Source organism: Loxodonta africana, chromosome 7 (genome assembly GCF_030014295.1).
Source record: "Loxodonta africana isolate mLoxAfr1 chromosome 7, mLoxAfr1.hap2, whole genome shotgun sequence".
In the NCBI taxonomy this organism is placed as follows: Eukaryota; Metazoa; Chordata; class Mammalia; order Proboscidea; family Elephantidae; genus Loxodonta; species Loxodonta africana.
The window spans coordinates 45532519-45552822 of record NC_087348.1 but is presented as its reverse complement, the minus strand read 5'-3'; positions in this window follow the sequence as shown (position 1 = coordinate 45552822).

Genomic DNA, 20304 nt, shown 5'->3' with positions numbered 1-20304 from the left:
ACTGTTTGCCCCATGCAGGAACTATTAATTTTTCTTTATAGGAATTAACTCATTCAATTCTGAGAGGTAGGTATTATTTTTTTCCTCTACCTTACATGTGATGAAATAGAAACATGAAGAGTTAAGTAGCACAGCCAAGATCACTCTGTTGGTAAATGGATGAGCCAGGAGTCAAACCCAGGACATCTGGCTTCAGAATAAAGGCTCTTAACCACCATCCTAAACGGCTTTTCATAGGTAGACAGGTAGTCAACACTTACCATTCTCTAGCTAGACTCAGTGAAGAATGAGTGAATAGAACTGAGATAGTCTCACAGGCTCTGGCCATCTTACCACATTTTACTCTTACTGCATTGAAAATATCATTAGAAGAGAAAGAAGATAGTGCCAGGGAAGGTGGGATAGCAATAGATCCTCACATTAAAGACTTGTATGAAAAAGGATAGATTAAATATGGCCACAAATTCATTGCAGCTCCTTCCATCAAGAGTTGAAGTCTCGTTCCCCACCTCTTGAATCTAGACCAGCCTTATCTTGCTTTGACCAACAGAACGAAGCAGAAAGAGATTACTAAGGGAGTTTCAAGCTGAGGCTTCAAAGTGCTTTCAATTTCCACTCTCATTCTTGTAGGATGCTGCTGCTACATAAGAAAGTTGGGGCAGTACTGTCACAGACACATGGCCCAGCTCACAGTCTTCCTCCACCTCTAGAAATGTTAGTGTACCCATCTTAGACATTCAGCCCAATTAAGTCACGAAATGACTAAAGGCACATAAATTGACCCCAGGTGAGATTGCAGCCAAAACCAAACTGTAGACTTGGAGAATTAGTAAGTAAATGAAACAGTTTTTATTTTGAGCCACTAAATTTAGGGATAGGTTGTTATGCAGCAATAGGTGACTGACACAAGTGAACTTTAGCTCTAAGGAAGGAAGAAATAAAATAGGAAGCCATACCCTTGTGCATGAAATTTTAGTGAATGATACCAGCCGGGATCATAGACCAATTGTTGTTGTATGCCATCAAGTTGATTCCAACTCATAGCGATCCTACATGACAGAGCAGAAGTGCCCCACAGGGTTTCCTAGACTGTAATCTTTACAGGAAAGAGCCCTGGTGGTGTAGTGGTTAAGTGCTTGGCTGCTAATTGAAAGGTCGGCTGTTGGAACCTACCAGTTGCTCTGTGGGAAGAAGATACAGAAGTCTGCTTCAGTAAAGATTATAGCCTTGAACTATGGGATAGTTCTATTCTGCTCTATGAGGTTGCTATGTGTCGAAATCAACTTGAAGGCAATGGGTAATTTTTATGGAGCACATCCTCAGGTCTTTTCTTCCACGGAGCCACCTGGTAGCTTCTCTGTCAGCCCTTCAGTTAGCAAGCCGAGTGCTTAACCGTTGCACCACCAGAGCTCCTTATAGATCAATTAGCATCCGCAAATTTAACCAGCTAAACAATTTGTCTTTTCTGGGATCATAATGGGAAGAAGATAAAGAAGGAGAAAGTCCATAAAAGGGAAACCTCTTCCTCCCTGGCCTCCAGAGGTTTTGCTTCCTATTCTAGACTGTTAGCTCATCGAAGAAGAAGCATTTTTCTATTTCATTTGTATTTTTAAAATGCCTATCCATGGGGATTTTATATAATAGGCCCTTATATACTTATTAGGTTGATTTTACTTTTAAATTCTAAAGCTCAGAGTTTATGGATTATTTCTCTTTTTAATTAGATTCACATTGAAGAGAAAGATGAACTTAATCAAGATCACATAACTAATTATTGGCATTGCCAAAATTCTAACAAAAATCTGGTTTCTTGCCCAGTGTCACGCATGAACACATTATATGTCATAAATCTAAATATATGAGTCTGAAATAATGGACATGGTTTTCAATTAATGGTTTAAACTAATGTATTTCATATGAGAATTTAATGTCAAATCATCAGTTTAGGAGGCTGGTATATTTCAAAGCAAACCCCACTCTGGCCAGGATGGAACTGGATCCTCCCACTCCTGGGATGGAGACTGAGTAGGTCAAGCTTTTGGTAAACAAAATCCCTCACCAGCACCTCACTTTGTATCTCAGGATTTCCATGTCATTCTATGCACTGCTTAAAATGACATCAGATGGGCAGAGGAAGGGAAGTGGGGAACCAGATCTGCTTAGACCACACTTTGGAGCACCAATCTTTAAACACATTTCACCTGGTTTAAAGGAAACTCTAGTTTCCTAAGGGCAGCGTTTTAATTTCTCCTCCCTGCCTCCACCTCCCCTCACTAACTTTTTGTCTCCATCTAGCATTTTCTGGTCTGTGGGACCCAGGTTAATTTTCATCTCTTTCTTCCATGTGTTCCTTCAGCCAGTTGCTAAATTTCTAAAACACGTTCTTAACGATACAAAGTTTTTGCATTTTAGTTTCTGTGATTTGGGGGACCCCCTAGATACGGGGTCTGGGCAGATGCCTTTTGGCCCGGTCTGAGGGTGATACTGAATCCAAATTGGACAATGATGGAACTGACTGGTGAACACTTCTGATCAAACTCCTGAGACTGTGGTTTTAACTACCACACTGTACTGCCTTTCAGCAAGGTTATCAAAAAATACTAGGGTATTTGTCTGTATCTGGAATGCCTTTGAGAACAGTTTTCTGAGGACTTCTGAGCCAATACAGGACACAGCAGTTTTATTACATTATAGTCATGCCACATGCAAAAATAAATTAAAGAAACTATTTTTCATTAAATCTCTGATGTGATTACCCAAAAAAAAAAAAAAAAAAAAAAAAACAACCCACTGTGGCTGAGTCGATTCTGACTCATATAGAATTGACACCCCATAGAGATGTCTACAGTGTATGCTTACTGTGGAATCTAAGCACTCTAAAAATAACTAAAATGTACCATGAAATAAATGAATAGAACCCATTTTTTGATTTCTGGAGTCTTGATTGACTTTTATCTTTGTTTGCTCACACACCACAGGAAGAAGAGCTTGCCACCATCATGAAATTAATAATGTTCTACCCTATTAAATAAAACTTAGTTATGATATCTGAAAGTTACACTAATACCGTTTATGACTAAAACCTTATAAATAATTTCTTTTCAAACCATATTGTATTAATGTCAAATGTGGGCTTATTTAAATGATCACTTGATATCAGCTTTATATACATATATATATATCTTCCTCTATGCCTCTACACTGTAATATTATAGTCTTATAATTTTACCTGAAATGTAAAAATCCCACCATGGCCTTCCTGATTTCACAATTTAGAATTTATTGTAGTTCAGGATTAATGAACTCATTTCATGTTTTCATTAACTGTGGGTGGAAAGAGGGACAGCAAACAACATTTCTGTGATTCAATTCTAACCCCAGCTATGTATGTTATCAAAATTTCTTGTTGGAGAAGATATTGTTGTCAAAATTTCTTGTTGCTCCAAAATCATGTAATGAAAATATAGAGCTTTTGAAAACGAATAATGGATCCGAGAAGAACAGTTCTACCATTGGATAGATTAAGACAAGAACAGTTCTACCAGGATAGATAGAGCTATAAAAATGTAGCAACAACAATGTTGTTTTTGTTGTTAGGTGCAGTCGAGTCAGTTCTTACTCATAGCGACCCCTATGCACAATAGAACAAAACACTACCCTATCCTGCACCATCCTACAATCATTGTTATGCTTGAGCTCATTGTTGCGGCCATTGTGTCAATCCACCTCATTGAGGGTCTTCCTCTCTTCTGCAGACCCTGTACTTTGCCAAGCATGAGGTAGTAGTAACAATAAAAAAAAAAAAAAAAAAATTTTTGTTTTTTAATAGCTAATATTTATTGAGTGCTTGTTCAAAGAGCTTTACACACACTATCTGATCTTCATTATTCAACAATCTACTCTATGTTTTTATGGGTATTAGAAACCCACTCTACTCTTAGGATTTTACTCCCATTTACCATCCTAAAAAGAGGGAGAATGATTTGGCTGTAGTAACACTTACGATCTTAACACAGAAGCACTGGCAAGGAAGAAAAATCTGCTATCTTCCAGTCTTCTAAAACTTGCTGAGAAATCTATGGGAGAAGGTTGTTAGTGAGAAAAACCTAAACTATTGTTCCCAAATGTTCACATACATGGACACTTTAGTTTAATCGTGGTATGTGTTTATCTTTACTTTTTCTTTATACTTTATTCAGTAACTCTCTTAAAGAAGATTACAGTCATAAAAATGGTAATGGCTCTCACTCTGATTATGGTAATGAGAAATTAAGAATGATTTATAAATGGAGGAATTATTAAAGATATGCCACACAAAATTAAAAATATTACTTAAATATGAAGACTGCTTATAGTACCAAAGCATATTTCCTATAAACATTAAGTGGAGAGACAAAAAGAAAACTGAATATGAGTACGTAACTATATATAATTATATTTGTAGAACAAATATAGGGATAGTATAGAAAAATTAAAGTAGTTTTTTAAGGTACTAGAACTTTGGATAGATTTATTTTTTTGAGAATTCACTTAAAAATATAAATATAGAAATTTGAGGGTTTATTTCAAAAATTAAGGACATTGTGTATAATCTATTCCCTCATTTCTGAGTCTGTTAAGAGAAGATATTGAAGCTGAAGTTCTCAAAAGTATCATTCTACTTGGATCAACAATCAACGTCCATGGAAGCAGTGTCAAGAAATGTATTGTATTGGCCAAATCTGGTGTGAAAGACATCTTTAAAGATTTTAGAAATAAAGATGTCACCGTGATGACCAAGGTGCAACTGAACCAAGTTATAGTCTTTCAAATTACCTTACATATATGCAAAATTTGATAATGAAAAAGGAAGATAGAAGAAGAACTGAAGCATTTGAATTGTGTTGTTGGCAAAGAACATTGACTATACTGTGGTCTGCCGGAAGAACAAACAGATTGGTCTTAGGAGAAGTACAATCAGAATGTTCCTTAGAAGCTAGGATGATGAGATTTCAGACTTGCTTACTTTGGACAAGTCATCAGGAAAGACCAATTGCTAGAAAAGAACATCATGATTGGTAGGGAACCAACAAAGATGAGGGAAACCTTCAATGAGATGGATTGACACCACAGCCACAACAATAGGCTCAAGCATACTAACAATCATGAAGATGGCACAGCACTGGGCAATGTTTATTTCTGTTATACAAAAAGTTGCCGTGAGTTGGAGTTGACAGCCTGACAACTAAGAACAATAACAAATACTTGTTTAAAAAAAAAGAAGATCCTAACAAAAATGTAATTTTGAATGAATACTATGAAGCAGTATTAGTCATTTAAATCTAAAATTTAATTTTTGATGTGTTACCTGTCATAGCATGTCAGTCATGGAAAGCATCCTGGGGGCTTCCTCGGTGGTTAGATAGACAAAGCTATCTCCTCAGGACACTTTTAGCGGGCAGTATGATCCAGAACACCTTATTTCCTAGTAAAAATCCCTGTTCAGTTACAATTGCAACCACCTTAATCAATCCATAACTTTCCACTTTGTTTACCTGATGTAGAACTGTGGTTTCTCCTCATTACATAGTTACGCCATGTTAGAAGTTGCATACATTATATGAGAAACTGTAGTGTTCCTCTAGGAAAACAAGCTAGAGCAAATATCAATATCCTGGCAAGACTATGAGGCAAAATAAATTTTCAAAAAATGTAGAGAGTAAATTTCTTAAACCTACTGTTCAAACATCACTTTAAGGAGTGGCTTAATCAAGATAGTAAATGCCCTGTGTCTTCTGCACCTTTACCCATTGTGATTATGGCACATTTGGAAATCAACAAAGAGAACCTAAAGAGTCAAAGGTATTCAGTGTCTCATATATCTGGATTTGCAAAAATGCTGTCAGGATATTTGAACCTTCATCAAATTTATCCTTCATTCCACAAAGTGGGGTTGTTGCAGCATGAAAGAAAAGAGTCAGAGATCAAACTGAGACATGTTCCTACCAGAATAAGAGTGTATTATTACTCTTTTGCCATTAAAAAGACAGGAAAAAAAAAAAAAAGAACTTTGTAAATGTATGAGAGCAAAGTTCTTGGTATGACCTCTATTGATGAGCTTTATTTTATCTGTTATTTTATCCTAAACAACAAAGTTTATTTTAGTAGTTACCAGGGGTCCGATGGAGAAGAAAAGAGGAAACCATTGCTTAGGGGTTGCTGAAGCTCTGTTAAGGGTGATAGAAAAATCTTGAAATGGGTAGTGTTTCTGAATTGTACATGTAAAAAATGTTGACATGGCAAATATGTTGAAATATATATATATAGTTGTTGTTGTTAGGTGCCATCTAGTCAGTTTTGACTCACAGCAACCCCATGCACAACAGAACAAAACACTGCACAGTCCTGAGCCATCCTCACAATTGTTGTTATGCTTCAGCTCATTGTTGCAGCCACTGTGTCAATCCACCTCGTTGAGGGTCTTCCTCTTTTCTGCTGACCCTGTACTCTGCCAAGCATGATGTCCTTCTCCAGGGACTGATCCCTCCTGACAACATGTCCAAAGTGTGCACGACGCAGTCTCGCCATCCTTGCTTCTAAGGAGTATTTTGGCTGTACTTCCTCTACGACAGATTTGTTTGTTCTTTTGGCAGTACATGGGATATTCAATATTCTTTGCCAACACCACAATTCAAAGGCATCAATTCTTCAGTTTTCCTTATTCATTGTCCAGCTTTCACATACATATGATGCGATTGAAAATACCATGGCTTGGGTCAGGTGCGCCTTAGTCTTCAAGAGGACATCTTTGCTCTTCAACACTTTGAAGAGGTCCTTTGCAGCAGATTTACCCAATGCAATGAGTCTTTTGATTTCTTGACTGCTGCTTCCATTGCTGTTTATTGTGGATTCAAGTAAAATGAAATCCTTGACATCTTCAATCTTTTCTCTGTTTATCATGATGTTGCTCATTGGTCCAGTTGTGAAAATTTTTGTTTTTTTTATGTTCAAGTGCAATCCATACTGAAGGCTGTGGTCTTTGATCTTCATTAGTAAGTGCTTCAAGTCCTTTTCACTTTCAGCAAGCAAAGTTGTGTTATCTGCATAATAGAGGTTATTAATGAGTCTTCCTCGAATCCTGATGCCCCGTTCTTCTTCATATAGTCCAGCTTCTCAGATTATTTGCTCAGCATACAGATTGAACAGGTATGGTGAAAGAGTACAACCCTGACGCACACCTTTCCTGACTTTAAACCAATCTGTATGCCCTTTTTCTATAGGAACAACTGCCTCTTGATCTATGTAAAAGTTCCTCATGAGCACAATTAAGTGTTCTAGAATTCCCATTATTCACAATGTTATCCATAATTTGTTATGATCTACACAGTCGAATGCCTTTGCATGGTCAATAAAACACAGGTAAACATCCTTCTGGTATTCTCTGCTTTCATCCAGGATCTATCTGACATCAGCAGTGATATCCCTGGTTCCACATCCTCTTCTGAAACCAGCCTGAATTTCTGGCAGTTCCCTGCCGATGTACTACCGTACATGTTTTTGAATTACCTTCAGCAAAATTTTGCTTGTGTGTGATATTAATGGCATCATTCTATAATTTCCACATTCTGTTGGATCACCTTTCTTGGGAATAGGCATAAATATGGATCTCTTCCAGTCAGTTCTCCAGGAAGCTCTCTTCCATATTTCTTGGCATAGATGAATGAGCACCTCTAGTGCTGCATCTGTTTGTTGAAACACCTCAACTGATATTCCATCAATTGCTGGAGGCTTGTTTTTTGCCAGTGTCTTCAGAGCAGCTTGGAATTCTTCCTTCAGTACCATCAGTTCCCGATCATGTGCCACCTCTTGAAATGGTTGAACATCAACTAAATTTTTAGTATAATGACTCTGTGTATTCCTTCCATGTTCTTTTGATGCCTCCTGCATCATTTAATATTTTCTCCATAGAATCCTTCACTATTGCAACTTGAGGCTTGAATTTTTTCTTCAGTTCTTTCAGCTTGAGAAAGGCTGAGCGTGTTCTTCTCTTTTGGTTTTCCATTTCCCGCTCTTTGCACATATCATTATAATACTTTACTTTGTGTTCTCGAGAAGCCCTTTGAAATTTTCTGTTCAGTTCTTTTACTTCATCAATTCTTCCTTTTGCTTTAGCTGCTCAATGTTTGAGAGCAAGTTTCAGAGTCTCCTCTGACATCCATCTTGGTCTTTTCTTTCTTTCCTGTCTTTTCAATGACCACTTGCTTTCTTCACGTGGGATGTCCTTGATGTCATTCCACAACTTGTCTGGTCTTCGGTCACTAGTGTTCATTGCATCAAATCTATTCTTCAGATGGTTTCTAAATTCAGGTGGGATATACTCAAGGTCATATTTTGGCTCTCGTGAACTTTCTCTTATCTTCTTCAGCTTCAGCTTGAATTTGCATATGAGCAACCGATGGTCTGTTCCACAGTTGGCTCCTGGTTTTGTTCTGACTGATGATATTGAGATTTTCCATCTTCCGTTTCCACATATGTAGTCAGTTTGATTTCTGTGTGTTCCACCTGCGAGGTCCATGTCCATAAAAAAAAGTCACCGTTTATGTTGGTGAAAGAAAGTATTTGCAATGAAGAAGTCGTTGATCTTGCAAAATTCTATCATTCGATCTCTGGCATTGTTTCTATCACCAAGGCCATGTTTTCCAACTTTTATACTTATATCCAAGCTTTTATACACACATTATATATACATATATATGTATATATAATGTGTGTATAAAAGCTAAAAACGAAACCCGTTGCCGTCGAGACAATTCCAACTCATAGCAACCCTATAAGACAGAGTAGAACTGCCCCATAGGGTTTCCAAGGAACAGCTGGTGGATTCAAACTACCAACCTTTTGGTTAGCAGCCATAGCGCTTAGCCACTGCTCCACCAGGGCTCCATATGCATGTATATGTGTATATATCACAATGATAGTAATAATATAATAATACAATAAAAATACAATAAAAATGACCTCATCCATGAAGAATGGACAGTGACTAAAAAAAAAAGAGTAGAAAAGAAATTTAGATGTGGAAATCACTCACACAGAGATGATAGTACAACCATGGCACGCTCATACTCCAAATGGCCTAAAGGGGAAAGGTTACATATAGTAGAGCAGTGATTACCAGTCCAGGCTGATTTTCAGAATCACCCGGTGGGTAGTTTAAAAACAGAGATCACGGATTGTATGCTAGATATACTGAAACCAAATTTTGGTGAAGGGGGTGTTGCTTAGGAATCTACAAGTTTAAAATGGGAGGTTACAATGTACATAGGTATACTTTTTTTTTCTTTTAATTGAGGAAATGTCTTAAAAAAAATACTCCCAAGGTAGAAAATAGGAGACCTTTTTTTTCTCTTCTAGTACAGCACAACCTCTTCCCTCCCCCAAAAGATCTGAAAGTATTTCCCATGCTTTACCTTTCATGCTTTGTAAGAATGATAAAGAAGTTGAATTAGGAATGCGTTTGTATCTACAGTATTCATTCTTTAACTCGAGCCATAATTGTTTATATAAGCATTTTTATCACTGTTTTATCACATATAAATTAACCATGGTCTCCACACTACAAAAGGGAATTAACCAATGAGGTTCTCACATAATCTATAAATAAATATGGAATCTCTCTTATTAACAAATAGCCTCCACAAGGAAGGAGTGCTATTCACAAATAGAAATCTTTTTTTTAATAAATAGAGGTTTTGGTTACTGAAAACGGTAGTATTTAAAATGCTCCTATTACCTTTTTTTGTTTTTTTGAGATGTGGATGTGGGAGAACATTGACTGAGGGATTCTATTTTCCATATTCATATGACGTGCTCTTATGATTAAACCCTTGCCTTGTAAGACGTTGATAAAGTCAAACTTCTGAACCTGGAGGTGCTCAATCCTCTCAATTGTATAAGGTTTTGCTCAGGTAAAAGAAAGACATGCTTGCCTTTGCAATTTAAGATGCCATAGCTGGGCTTCTGAAGTGTCTAGGTAAGCAATGCTATACCTGTCATGGCCGTCTATTTACGACCACATCTCTGGCATAATCACCGATTGTGAAGGATTGTGCTGTGCACTAGGCTAAATGAAACACCATTTTTCACTTAACTCCAGAAAATAGATCCTACTCGTATATGCATTCAGAGTTACATATTTTGATATTTAAGTCATTTTTATGTGCCTATCATTTACGCTTTTGCCCAAAGAAAGTTTCCCAGTATAGCTTTCCATGCCCTTGAGAAGCATCCTACAATTCTCTTCCTGTTACAATATCAGCTTGTTCCATTTGTAGTTCTGCTGTAAGATACAGGCTCACAACCAAAGTTTTCAATGGTAGTGATTAGAGAGAGAGAGAGAGTGCTCCTAAACACATGATTGTATATGATTGTACAAAAGAGTTAGAGATTAAAAACCTTAACAGCCCTAACCAGGAAAGCAACAAAGGAGATGAAGTATTTCCAAAGCAAGGGGCTGATAAGACTGTGAAACAGAAAGGATAAGAAAACTATACACGTGGGCAGGCGATAACAGTTATCTTGGTACTGATGAATATATGTGAAATTGTTCTCAACACAGCAGGATTTACCCTAGTGCTTTTTCTTTTTTATATAAACTTTTTAAAAAGAGGAAAAAAAAATAAAAAAACTTATAATGGTATAAAAATATATGTTGGGAATTCTGCCAATGCATTACCTTCTAGAACCCTGCCATTTGCCTATCTAAACATGGTCTAATTACCTTCTTCTTGAATCTGGGCTGGCTTATAATTAGCTTGTAACTAATTGAATTCAGCAGAAGTGACGCAATAGGACTTCCAAGGCCTGATCATAAAGTCAATTTGCTTTCTGCCTTGTTATCTGGAGAACTCACCTTTGGACCCCAGAGACATGATGAAACAATTATAACTACCTTGAGAGTGCCATGCTAAGAGGCCTCATGGAGAAGCCACACGTAGTTGTTCTTATCCACAGGTCCTGTGGTAATCTCAGCCAACAGCTACCATCAACCTCTCGACACTCGTACATACTTCCGGCCCGCAGTGTTCAAGTTACCCTCAACCTTCACATCTTTCCTGCTGAGGCTTCAGACATCATGGAACAGATACAGATTGTCTTTGATGTACCCTGTATTCATTACCAATCCACAGACTCCATGAGCCTAAGAAGAAAAAAAATGACATTATTTTGAGGTGGTTTGTATGCGTAGTAGGAAACTGGAACACTTAATACACTTCCCAGATACTGTGGTTACAAAGAACAGTTAATATGGGCCAATAATATTTAAATGAGGAGCTCTGTCTTATGGAAACAGGAGATTAATAAAGTACAGTGGTCAGAAATTTCAAGTCTATTGGTTTTCCTAATTGAAAGGTTGGAGGTTTGAGTCTGCTCAGAGGTGCCTTGGAAGAAAGACCTGGTGACCTACTTGTGAAAAATCAGCCACTGGAAACCCTGTGGAGTTCAGTTATACTCATGGGGTCATAATGGGTCAGAAAGGACTTGACAGCAACTGGTTTTATGTGATTGGGTCAAGATGGCATTAGAAATATAGGCGAAAGGGATATCATTAGCAGTACACTTATCCGATTTTAGCCTTATGAAGGAAATACGAAAAAAAAAAGCTCCCTATTTCCTAGAATATTTTTATAAGTCCCTTACTAGTCATCAGCCTTTTTTTCTTTGTTTTGCTGGGCTTTTCATCTGAAAGAGGGGGGAAAAAATCATCAAACACTAGATGGTCAGTGGATAATTTTATTTTACAGTGCTGTGAAAAATAAAGAATAAATAAGCTCTCAATCTGAGGTACTCACTGATCTGATCAGAATAAAATGCACTTGGTTAATTTCTCATCTCTTTTTTTTTATTTCTAGAATTTAGAGGAACATAATTATGTGTGTTGTGTTAAGACTTAATCAAAAGGAGGAAAAGCAGACTGTCACACAATGAAAAGTTTGGCAATCCAAATTTTGTCTTTTTCCCTGTGGAGCTCTTTACACTTTATCTAGTATGCAGGGTGCCACCTTTCCACAACACTCTGAGATCTGTAGCTTCTGGTTACCTAACACTGTTTACAATCTTTGTGCTTATGTTGTATGCCCCTCTTATTGCATGGACTTAGATGCAGAAGATAAGGTCAGTCAAAGTTATGCATATCAATTCAGAAGTGGTAAATGAGGCCAGGTCCATTTCTTTTTATAAGAGATGCAATATTTGATCAGGGAAAAGAATGTTGAGAGGTTGCATGTGTTTCTTGTCACTCATCTTTATTGTGGAAGATTATATAATGATTTAAATTCTATGCAGATTTTATAAAGCAGATGCATGTCACATATGCAAATTTAGTTCCTTGGCAGTATTACAATGTAAATATAGTGCTGATGAAAGATTGCCAATATGAATAATGAAAGAGTATTTTTCTACAGAACCATGTGTTCAAATGGCCATTTAATGAACATTCTTCTACTGTAATATATTGGTGAAGGTGGATGTTGCCTTGTCAAGTCTTTTGATTCCCTATCCCTAATTTGGAAGACTCTTTACTCAAAATTTACAGGAAAATTGTTATTGAAAGTGAAAATAAGACAATAATTAAGGATTGCTTCATTAAAATACACTGAAGACCATGGGAATCCAATTCTTTTCATAATTATTATTCTTTCAAGAAATTCTTTTTGAGATCTAAAAGAGAATATGTAAGCATTGCAATGGGTGCAAAAATGAATTTAACATCACTTCTGTCTTTAAGACTATTTTACTAGAACAAAATGAGGTGGTATTAATAACCATAAAACAAGGAAACAGAAGAGTGGATGACCTCCTCAGACTTCTAATCTTCCTTCCTTCATTTCAAGTCACTTCAGTCTGTTCTGTGTAGAACTGCCAAGTGATCTTTTTACAGCACAAAATAAAATAAAATAATGTCTCAAGCCATTGGTTCCAGTGGTTTCCTACTTTGCTCAGAATAAAATTTAAATGTCTGACATAATTTCCAAAGCCCTATGTAATCTGGCTTCTGTCTGCCTTTCCAAATTTATTTCAGACCATTTCCTTCACTCTTTCCTCTTCAGGTACACTGGGTTCTTGCTGTTCCTCAAACACTCCAACCATAGTTCTGACTCAGCAGGCAATGCATTTCCCTCAGGTCGCCAGGTGACAGCATCCTCCCTTTATTCAAGTCTCTGTACATCACCACTGGAAGTGGATTGTATAGGCCAGAGACAATCACATTGTGTCATACCCTGGACGGTCTCCTTCATTACCCATGAGTAGGATCAGTTTAAAAAAGCACCAAGTGGATAAGAAGTCACAAAAGGGAGGAGAGGACGAGACTTATGTGGTGATTGGTTAGTCCTACCTTTTTGGAGGTATTGATAGAATGGCTATAATAGGCTGGATGTAGACTTCTGGGTTTTAGTTCTCTCTTGGCACTAATGACTAGAACTCCTTCTCCTAGGAAAGGCTGCTTTATAGTGAATAAAAAAGGATATACAAACTTAGAGGCCTTGCCTAGCAACCCAGTTGTAGGGGGAAAAATGCATATATAATGTCAGACTAAAGTGTTTTAACTGTTCAATGAATCCTAGTGTTTCATTAATAGCAAATGGAAATTATATAAAAAAATTTTTTATATAGTATGTAGTATATATGTATTTGCATAAAATTATCATTATTCATTCAATAAGTACTTGAGCACCCATTCGTGGCATCTAAAGCAGGTTTTCATTAATTTATTAGGTAAGCCATTGTGTAATGAATCCATATAAAATATATGCAGGGGAGTGCAAATAAAACTCATGGAGTGCTTGCTCTGAGTATGGAGTTCATTCTTCTGACACCATAGCCATTACTCATTTACCAAAAATATGTGATTGCTGCTGGTTTAGCACAGCTCAGAGAAGGTAAAATGTTGGAGCATGAGACTGAAGAAACCAGTGCACTGACAGCTATTTTTGGTTTACGAGAGAGTATAACAGCTTAAGTACTCGGGAAAAGTTGATAATACTCATAAAGATTTTTTGATGATGACGATGAGAATTAACACATATTGAGTGCTTACTACATCCTACACATCTTTAAACACAAATCATTTAAGCCTCAAACTACTCTATGATTTAGGAATTATCATGGTCCCCATTTTACTGATGGCAAAAACTTCTGCACAGGAAGGTTAAATAACTTGACTAAAGTTACACAGCTAAGAAGTGATAGAGCCAAGACTTGAACTAAGGCTACCTCTCTCCAGAGTCCAGACTTTCTGACAGTGGGATTTCTTCTGGATTATCAAATTGGTAATGTATTTATCAATTTAAGTGAAATTAGAATATATAGAATGTATTTTTATAGAAATACTTAGCAGTTACTATGTTATATTCCCAGTAGTTTAATTAGGGGAAATGGTAGTAGGAGCTTGGCTGATTTCAGAGGGAGTAGTTTTTTTTTTTTTTCTTTTTTAGTGCTGATAAGGTGGAAGGTGAAAAGTAATTGGCCTACCTGTCATTTCCAGTTCCACTTACTGTGGATTTTTGAACTCTCAGAAAAAAAAAGATTTCTTTTTTGAACAAGCTGATTTTGAGTGACTCACTCTTTGGGGACTCATCCTAAAAGATAGTCTCAATCACTGCCAGAGACGGAGGGACTGATGCAGTTTGACATATTGTTGGCATGTTCCAAATCCACATGCCTGTCAAGATTTTGAAAGACGTAAAAGTAGTTTTCAAATATTCAAACCTGGGCCTAGGGGAAGACTCCCAGTCTCACAATTTGGAAGGAAATAAATTGTGTCAAGTGTTTACTACTCAAATTCTCCCTCAAAATTGGCATGCCAGGTTGGCAAGGAGAGGGTGGAATTCTTCATGCTAGTTTCCAGTAATAAACAGTAGGAGAGCTTTTTCAGATTGGGAGAATTTAAAAGCAGAGAAAAGGTGAGATAGGCTGCTGCAGAGATTGGGTTTTAAGACTAGAAAGTGGTAAGGCAGTGCTGAGAAAATCATCTTATCTTTTTTATGAATTTGTCCAGTTTCTACATTTTTTACTACAGATGCTTTTAGCTTTGAAGCTACAGCACATATTCCACCAAAGAACAGTGAAAAATAGAGATTGTGATTCCTGAGCAATTTACCAAGACAGAGTCATTTCAATTATTTTGTTTTAAAAAGTATTATTACATTTTCATATTATAGATGATTCAAACACTGCAGAGGCATGTAGATAAAAACATGAAGCATACATGTACTGGAAACCCTGGTAGCATAGTGGTTAAGAGCTACAGCTGTTAAACAAAAGGTCGGCAGTATGGATCCACCAGATGCTCCTTGGAAACCTTATGGGGCAGTTCTACTCTGTCCTTTAGGGTCACTGTGAGTCAGAATCGACTCGACAGCAATGGGTTTGGTTTTCTTTTTCTTTCTCTCTCCTTCCTTCCTTCCTTCCTTCCTTCCTTCCTTCCTTCCTTCCTTCCTTCCTTCCTTCCTTCCTTCCTTCCTTCCTTCCTTCCTTCCTTCCTTCCTTCCTTCCTTCCTTTTTCCCTCCCTCCCTCCCTCGCTCCCTCCCTCCCTCCCTTCCTCTCTCTCTCTTTCTTTCTCTTTCTCTCTCTCTCTTTCCTCCCTCCCTCCCTCCCTCCCTCCCTCCTTCCCTCCCTCCTTCCTTCCTTTAACATATATACTGCTGTTTCCACTTCAGATTCTATGAATTGCCAATGTGTTAGCAGTTTTGAGTTTCTCCTTACAGTTTTCTTTGTACATTTTTTCATACCTATACATGTGCATATGCACATAAATAGAATGGTTGTCTTATGAATACTTAAATCTTTTTTCTTTTAGCAGTATGTCTTTGATGCCCTTCCACGTCATTATTTTCAAAGACAACATGAAGTTTAAAGATATGAATGCAGCATTTTACTTACCCAACCATGTAAGAATGGGCACTCAGTTTGTTTCTATTTTGTTCTTAAAAACAACACTTTAGAAATTTTACTTCTGGCCATGGTGAGGTAACTGGTACCAAACATATCCCCCTGATGTAAGTAATTACAAAAGCATACAAACAAAATAGATGAGACAATGCTGTTCAGGTACTGGACAACAGGCTATGCAAGGCAGTGATCCTTGAGGGATGAATCCAACATACGCCCTGATTTTATGCCTGAGGAGCAAACAGCAGTGTATGTATTTAAAAAAAAAAAAAAATTGTTGAGTCCATTCTGACTCATACTGACCTTATAGGACAGAGTAGAACTGCCCCATAGGGTTTCCAAGGAGTGCCTGGTGGATTCAAACTGCTGACCTTTTGGTTAGCAACCGTAGCTCTTAACCACTACACCACCACCGTTTCTAGTACACTTCACGTTTTTGTCTACATGCCTCTGCAGTGTTTGAATCATCTACAATGTGAAAATGTAATCATACTTTTCAAAATAAAATAATTAAGATGACTGTCTTGGTAAATTGCTGTTTCTATTCAGATTCCCTGAAGTACCAATTTGTTCGCAGTTTTGAATTTATCCTTGCAGTTTTCTTTGTACATTTTGCATATCTATACATGCACATAGGCACATAAATAGAATAATTGCCTTGTGAATACTTAAAAAAATTTTTTTCTTTTAATTTAAGAATATGTCTTAGATGCCCATGTCATTATTTTCAAAGGCAACATGAAGTTCAAAGACATGAATGCAACATTTCACTTAACTAACTACATATGAATGGGCACACGGTTGCTTTCTAATTTGTTCTTAAAAGCAATGCTTTAGAAATTTTACTTCTGGCCATGATGAGGTAACATATCCTCCTAACGTAAGCAAAAGAAAACAATGTAATCCAGACTCTTTACAATATACCATCTACTATTTTCAACATAAAAAAAACAATGGTTTTAAGCAAGTAAAGAAGCAAGGAAATTCTATCCATTATCAAAAATGCATCCAATGTAAATAGACCCTGAGATGATGCAGGTATTGGAATGATCAGACATGGACTTTAAAACAGGTGTTATAAATATGTTCAAGGACTTAAAGAAACAGATAGACAAAACATGTGAATAGACAAGAAATATCAGCAAAAAACGGAAATTGTTTTTTAAAAGAACCACATAGTACTGAACTGGAGGAAGGTCGTTAGAAATTACCCAATTTGTAGAACAGAGGGCAAAGTTCTTGGGGGAAAAAAAAGGAATAGTAGCCTATGGCACAGTATCAAGTAGTCTTAGCATATATGTAATTGGAGTACCACAATGAGAGTAGAGAGAGAAAAATAAATAGATAAATAAGTAAATAAATAATGGTCAAAATTTTTTCCAAATTGCTTGCAAGTATCAACCCTGAGCGAAAAGTGTCAGGAAATCTGAAACAGGAAAAAATACAAAGAAAATCACATCTATGTGAAAATATACAAAAACTAATAATACATGCTTCTAAAATATTCAACTCAATCAAAATTATTTTAATACTTTACTTTTTATTCTAATTTCAGTTGGAAATCCTATGAACAAATCCTTGATGGCACTCATCTTGGAACATGCTTTGTGGAGGTGTTTCTGTGCAAAGCAATCTATGCCTTGTTTTTTTTTTAAGCAATGTTCATTGAAAAGCGGCTGCAGCAGTGTATAAACAGGCAACTGCCAGAAATTCAGGCCGGGTTCAAAAGAGGACATGGAGCCAGGGATATCATTGCTGATGTCAGATGGATCCTGGCTGAAAGCAGGGAATACCAGAAGGATGTTTACCTGTGTTTTATTGACTATGCAAAGGCATTCGACTGTGTGGATCATAACAAATTGTGGATAACATTGCAGAGAATGGGAATTCCAGAACACTTAATTGTGCTCATGAGGAACCTGTATATAGATCAAGAGGCGGTTGTTCTGACAGAACAAGGGAATACTGAGTGGTTTAAAGTCAGGAAAGGTGTGTGTCAGGGTTGTATCTTTTCACCATACCTATTCAATCTCTATGCTGAGCAAATAATCTGAGAAGCTGGACTATATGAAGAAGAACAGGGGATGAGGATTGGAGGAAGACTCATTAACAACCTGCATTATGTAGATGACACAATCTCACTTGCTAAAAGTGAAGAGGACTTGAGGCACTTACTGATGAAGATCAAAGACCACAGCCTTCAGTATGGATTACACCTCAACATAAAACAAAAATCCTCACAACTGGACCAATAAGCAACATCATGATAAACAGAGATAAGATTGAAGTTGTCAAGGATTTCATTTTACTTGGATCCACGATCAACAGCCATGGAAGCAGCAGTCAAGAAATCAAAAGGCACGTTGCACTGGGCAAACCTGCTGTAAAAGAACTCTTTAAATTGTTGAAAAGAAAAGATGTCACCTTGAAGACTAGGGTGTGCCTGACCCAAGACATGATATTTTCAATCCCATCATATGCATGTGAAAGCTGGACAATGGATAAGGAAGACAAATAAGAATTGATGCCTTGAATGGTGGTGTTGTTGAAGTATATCGAATATACCATGGACTGCCAAAAGAATGAACAAATCTGTCTTGGAAGAAGTACAACCAGAATACTCCTTAGAAGCAAGGATGGTGAGACTGCATCTTACATACTTTGGACATGTTGTCAGGAGGGATCAGTCCCTGGAGAAGGACATCATGCTTGGTGAAGTACAGGGTCAGTGGAAAAGAGGAAGACCTTCAACAAGATAGATTGACACAGTGGCGCAACAGTGGAGTCAAGCATAACAAGGATTGTAAGGATGATGGAGGACTAGGCAGTGTTTCGTTCTGTGGTACATAGGGTCCCCATGAGTTGGAACGGACTCGATGGAATGTTCTTTCCTGGGCAGTTGAGAGCAAACATCTGGGGTTAGGGATATCTGGCTACTAATTGAAAGGCATGTTTTATGAATAAAAGCACAATGTTGCCGTTATTAGTGCCATTGAGTTGTTTCCAACTCACAGAGACCCCATGCACTACAGAATGAAATACTGCCCAGTCCTGTGCCATCGTCACAATCATTGTTATGTTTGAGCCCAGTGTTGCAGCCACTGGTTCAATCCATCTCATTGAGGGTCTTCCTCTTTTTGGCTGACTGTCTACTTTACCAAGCGTGATATCTTTCCCCAAAGACTGGTCCCTCCTGATACATGTCCAAAGTACTTGAGACAAATTCTCACCATCCTCATTTACAATGAACAGTCTGACTGTATTTCATCCAAGACAGACTTGCTTGTTTTTCTGGCAGTCCATGATATATTCAGTATTCTTCATCAACACCATAATTCAAAGGCATCAATTCTTCTTCTGTCTTCCTTATTCATTGTCCAGCTTTCACAACCATTTGCAACAACTGATAATATCATGGCTTGGGTCAGGTGCACCTTAGTCCTCAAAGTGATACTTTGCTTTTTAACACTTTAAAGAGGCCTTTTGAAGCAGATTTCCCCAATGCAACGTGCCTTTTGATTTCTTGACTGCTGTTCCCATGGGCGTTGATTGTGGCTCCAAGTAAAATGAAATCCTGGACAATGTCAATCTTTTCTTCATTTATCATGATGTTCCTTATTGGTCCAATCGTAAGGATGTTTGCTTTCATTATGTTAACGTGTAATCCATACTGAAGGCTATAGTCTTTTATCTTCATCTTCATCAGTAGGAGCTTCAAGACTTCTTCATTTTAGCAAGCAAGGTTGTGGTTATCTGCATAGCGCATGTGGTTATTGAGGCTTCCACCAATCCTGATGGTACATTCTTCTTCAAAGAGTTCAGCTTTTAGGATTATTTGCTCAGCATACACATTGAATAAGCATGCAACGCTGACGCATAACTTTCCTGACTATAAACCACATGCCTTCCCTTTGCTCTGTTAGAACGACTGACTCGTAGTCTACATACAGGTTCCTCATGAGCACAATTAAGTGTTCTGGAATTCCCCTTCTTTCCACTGTTATCCATAATTTGTTATGATCCACATAGCCAAATGCCTATGAGCGTTCTTGATAAAGCACAGGTAAACATTTCTGGTATTCTCTGCTTTTAGACAACATTCATCCGACATCAGCAACGATATCCCCATTCCATGTCCTCTTCTGAATTCTGCTTGCATTTCTGGGAATTCCCTGTCAATGTACTGCTGCAACTGCTTTTGAATGATCTTCAGCAAAATTTTACTTGCACGTGATATTGATATTGTTCGATAATTTCCGCATTCTGTTGGATCACCTTTCTTTGGAATGTGCATGTATATGGATATCTTCCAGTCAGTTTACCAGGTAACTGTCTTCCAAATTTCTTGGCATGGATAAGTGAGTGCCTCCTGC